We start from the raw sequence: 5,507 nt of genomic DNA on the forward strand, positions 1-5,507 counted from the left end.
TAACAATCAATACAGAGTATAACAATCAATACAGAGATGATAGCAATCAAAACAGAGTATTTTTAACAATCAGTACAGAGTATTTCTAACAATATAGGGTATCTCTAACAATCAATACAAAGAGTATCTCTTATAATCAATACAGAACCTATTTCTAACAACCAATATGGAGAATTTTTAACAGTCAATTCAAAGTATTTCTAACAATGTAGAGTATTTCTAACCATCAATAAAGACATTATAGCAATCAATACAGTATATTTAACAATCATTACACAGAAATAAGGACATTCTTAACCTAAGGAACTTAAAGAATTTCAGAACTTAAGAATTTGTCTTACAGGAATGAAGCAATTGAAGAGGTAATTCAACAAGTCTATCCACAAATGCTGGAAGATATCCTCCAGTTCTGCCCTTGGAGATGCAAATGGCCCTGAGCAGCACAAAGGGCTTTGTCAGGAAGGCCACTCCTTTCCAGGCTTTCCCCAGGAGCCCCGGGTCAGTCTTTTCTTCTCTGTTCTCCCCTCTGGCTCCATTCCTATGCTGCCTCCAGAGTGGCAGGGACACCCAAGCAAACCACTGTGCATGTGTGCCATTGGATCTTTCCTCCAGTTCCCACAGAGGCCATGCCAGACACTCCTGTCTGGCTTCCAGGTCTGCAATTTCCTCCTCCAAGTGCAGCTGGTGTTGCCAAAGGATCACCTCCTGCTCCTTCATCCTCTGGACAATTCCTTTATCATCCTCAGGAGAAATCCCATTCTTTCCAGAGGGCTGGTTGATGCTGACAATGGCCATCAGCACCAGGTACCTATGGAAGATTCCTTCAGGCATGGCTGATCCTTCCCTGAAAGAGAAAGAAAGGAGGACAGAGCCAAGATCCAGACTATATTGCCTCGGGAAGAGACAGGAAAGAGGCTCGCCCCTGGCAGGAAGGCTCTGGCCAGCCCTGCAGAAAGGCTGGAGGCCAGAGGTGCTCCTCAGGGCTCGCCTGCTGCTGCCAGTTCCAGTCCAGCTGCCCAAAGAGGCTCCATGAGCACGTGGTGAGGAAGAAGAGGAAGAAGGTGCAAGACAGGGACACAAACCTGAGCAGCTGGGTTTGAGGAGAGAGAAGCTCAGCATTGCAGATGGCAGAAGAAACCAAGCCCAGTCCCCCAAGCAGGAGGAGGAGAGGAAGGGCCCCCCAAGCTGGCTGCAGGCAGACAATGGAGATCTTGCCCAGATGTTCCCAAATGGGCTGGGGGGAGGGAATACATGGCCCTGCTTTTCAGCTCCTCCCACCACTTCTGACCCAGGCACTGTCATGAGACAAAGCCCAATGAAATCCTGCTCAGCATGGGCAACTGGGCCCTTGAAGGGCTTAGTGTCAGGTCAAGGCTTCCTTTCCCTCCCAAAGCCTTCCCTTGGCAGCCTTGGGCAGGGGATTCATCCTCCCTCCCTCCTCCTTCCCACAGACCTGCTCGAAACCACTCTGTGGGCACTTTCCATTCTCTGTGTCTGTCCTCAAGTGCAGTGCCAACCTGGGTCAGTCCTGGCCCTGTCCTGAGCTCCCAGGAGCTCACAGGCTGAGATGGCAACGCTCAGCCAAACCAGGGCCCTGCCCCTGCCAGCAGCACCCCCACAAGCAGCAGCAGCAGCAGCAGCAGCAGCAGCAGCAGCAGCAGCAGCAGCAGCAGCAGCTGCAGTCACCTCTCAGCTGTTGGTGCCCCTGCACTGCAGCCCCTCCCGCTGGCACCAACGTTCCCTCATGGCCTTGGAGACAGTCATGAATCCATCCATGGGGTCACAGAGCCATGGAACCCCAGAGTTTCAGGTTCCTGGAATCCTAGAGTCATTGAATCCTGAGAACAACACTCAGAGGAGGAGGAGGAGGCGGAGAAGGATGAAAAGGACGTGGAAGATGAGGAGGAGGAATAGGAGGAGGAAGAGAGAGAACGAGGACAAGGAGGATGATGAGGAGGATGATGAGGAGGAGGAGAACGAGGAGGAGAAGGAAAAGAAGGAGGAGGAGGAGGATGAGGAGGAGGACGAGGAGGATGAGGATGAGGAAAAGGATGAAGATGAGGAGGACAAGGAGGACAAGGAGGAGGAGGATGAGGAGGAGAAGGAAGATGAACAGGAGGAGGAGGAGGACAAGGAGGAGAATAAAAAAAAGTAGGAGGACAAGGATGAGGAGGACCAGGAGGAGAAGGACGAGGAGGATGAGGACGAGCAGGATAGGGAGGACGAGGAGGAGGCGGAGGAGGAAGATGAGGAGGAGGAGAAGGAGGAGAATGAGGATGAGGAGGAGGAAGATGAGGAGTAAGAGGAGGATAAGGATGAGGAGGATAAGGAGGAGGAGGATGAGGAGGAGGATGAGGATGAGGAAAAGGACAAGGATGAGGAGGACAAGGAGGACGAGGAGGATAAGGAGGACAAGGAGGAGGAGGAATACGAGGAGGAAGAAGACGAGAATGAGGATGTGGAGGAGGATGATGAGGAGGAAGAGGATAAGGATGAGCAGGACAAGAAGGAGGAGGAGGAGGGGGAGGACTAGGATGACAAGGAGGACAAGGAGGATGAGGATGAGGAGGAGGAGGATGAGGAGTATGAGGACAAGTAAATGGAGGAGAAGGACGAGGAGGAGGAACAGGACAAAGAGGACGAGCAAGACCAGCAGGAGGAGGAAGATGAGGAGGATGAGGAGGAGGAGGCAGAGAAGGGGTTGTTAAAAGACCACTTAATGAATGAGGAGATGGGAACCTGTCCCCATGGAGAACCCATCTCCAGATGTGCTCCATGCCCTTAACAATGGCCCCTGGGGAAATGGGAACCCCCTGGCTGTGCACGGCTGCTCCCAGTGTGCAAATACAGCCCTGGGCAGTGAGACTGGGACTGCCTGGGAAATTGTTCTGGGTGTGATGGCCCTGGCAGGGCCAGCCCAGAGGCTGCAGGGCTGGACCTTCATCCACTGGAATTAGTCAGGATAAATCAGAAGCAAAGGAGAGTTAAAAATACAGGATCAGGAATCCAGATTCCTCCAGGACACTTTGGTTTGGTAACTGCTCACTGGAGCTTGGCCTTGCAAAGTGCTCATGCCATGGGAGGAGGAACTGATGCAGATTATCAAGGAGAAAATGAAGTAATTTGGTTAAAGAATACTGAACAAGATTGGATTATTCAAACCCATGACAGGGTAGCACAGTTATTGATATTGTCAGTGTTTAAAACAATTGGGAAAAAAGGAGATCCACCTCAAATCACTGCTGTTGGTGGAGATAAAGGGTTTGGATCCAGCAGTGCTAATAATGGAGCCAGAGTGTGGGTCCAGAGGCCAAAAGGCCCTCCTGAGGCAGCTGAAGAACAGCTCCTGGGAAGGACAGCACTGTTTGAATCCTGAAACCTGGGCAGGAACGATGGGAATGTGTCCCTGCAGCCAAGTGCTCTCTGTGAGAACAGGTAGATATTACAGGAGATTGTTTTACACATCCTGCCAGACCAAATCTCCCTGTTTGTCCCAGTGAAAACTCGTGACCTGGGCTCCATCTAGGATGGAGCCAGGGCCAGGCTCTTGTACTGCCCAAGGTGTATCCCTTGAAGGCCTTTTAATAAATACCTGCTTTATTCCTTTAACACTGCCTAGCTCTGTTCTAGGCAGCCTCTCAAGGCATCACCACCAAACCAAGGGAACATGGACCAGGTCTGTCTGTGTGGGCCTCCTGGGGACCACCTGACCACCTTGGCATGTCAAGGGCTGCTTCTCACCTGCCCTGAGGCACTGGGACTCTGGGCTTTCCTTCCTATGGGAGAGAACTCTCCTTCTCCTCCGTGGGCCATGGCCAAAACTGGGATTCATTCTCCAAAACTCTGTACATCCAAGGATTGCTCCCAAGTGAAAACAGCCAGAACAGACAGGTCTGACTGCCCTTGGCCTCTTGGGAGCTGCTTGTCATCTGCTTTTGAAACACTGGGGCTTGGTGCTTTCCCTCCAGTGGAAATAACTGTCCTTCTTCTCAAGGTGACTGTTGTCAAAATTGAGATTCCTCCTCCCAAATTCTGTGTATGCAAGGATTCCTCCATGACAAAAGCTGCCATGAAGATCATGTCTGGCTGTCTCAGCCTCCCAGAAGCCACCTCTTTCTTCATCTGCCTTTGAAACACTTTGGCTCTGGGCTTTCCTTCCTACGGAAAAACCTGTACTTCTCCAGGTGTCCATATCTGAAACTGTGATCCCACCTCTAAAATTCCCTATATCCAAGGGTTGCTCCCAGCCAAAATCTGCCACTACCATCAAGTCTGGCTGGCCTTGGCCTCTGGTGGCTGCCCCTGCCACACTGGGGCTCGGTTCTTCCCTTCCCATGGAGATCACTGTGACACTGTGGGCACCTCATGGAACCAAGGGGATCATTGTGGCACCACTGGAGCCCATGGAACCAAGGGGCCATGGTGACACCGCGGGGCTTCATGGACCCAGAGACCATTATGACTCTGTGGGGCCTGATGGAACCATGGAGACCATTCTGACCCTTCAGGGCCTGGTGTCACCAAGGGGGCATTGTGACACCTCAGGGCCTCCTGGAAGCAAGGGAACATGGACCAGGTCTGGCTGGCTTGGCCTCCCAGGGGCCACTTGACAGGTCTGGCTGATGTTGGGATGTCAAGGGCTGCTTCTCATCAGCTCCTGGAGAACTGCAGCTCCGTGCTCTCCTCTGTATGGAAAAGAACTGTCTGTCTTTTCAGATGCCCATTGCCAAAACTGATACTCTGCCTAAAAAATTTCCTATATTCAAGGGTATCTCTAAGAACAAAATCTGGCAGCTCTGGCTGGCCTTGTCCTTAGGTGGTCACTTCTCATTTGCCCCTAAAACAGTGGGACTCTGTTCCTTCATTCCTATGGAAAAGAACTGGTCCTTATGTCCAGGAAGCATGGCTAAAATAAGAATTGGACATCAAGCCCAGCCGGAGTCAAATAGCCATATGCAGGCCCAGGGGTAGATATTGACTCTTCCAGAGCTTCCATCCTCCCTCCAGTGAGAGAAAAGACACAGGGCAGGCACACTGAGGAGCAACGTGAAGACACTGAGGTCAGGGAAGAGGAAGGTGAGTCCCAGATGGGAGGGATGAGGAGATGCCTTGATCTTGGGGCTGGAATCCTCTGCTAAAGCTATGGAGAAGGATGTCATTGATACATCAGACTCTCTTTCTCCCTACAATGCATTGAAAAGTATGAGGAGATGACTTGTTCAGCAAAGGCCTCCATGCTAAAGTAGGGAAATGTTGAAGTAGCTGTGATCTCATGAGAAGTCTGAACATTGAAAGAGAGAAGAGTGATGAGACCCTGTGCCCTCAGGGAGAGAAGAAGGCGTCTGTTCCCAGAGATGAAGATGATTTCATAAATAGATGAAGAGATCCTTTGCTCTTAAACAGCTCTTCTTGAAACTAATACCCCATAAATTGGCATGGCCGCTAAACACAACTGTGGGAAAAGCTGTGAAAACATGGGAGGGACTTCACAATTGAAGATTTTTCCA

The sequence above is a fragment of the Lonchura striata genome, unplaced genomic scaffold, assembly GCF_046129695.1.
Source record: "Lonchura striata isolate bLonStr1 unplaced genomic scaffold, bLonStr1.mat Scaffold_85, whole genome shotgun sequence".
Taxonomy (NCBI): domain Eukaryota; kingdom Metazoa; phylum Chordata; class Aves; order Passeriformes; family Estrildidae; genus Lonchura; species Lonchura striata.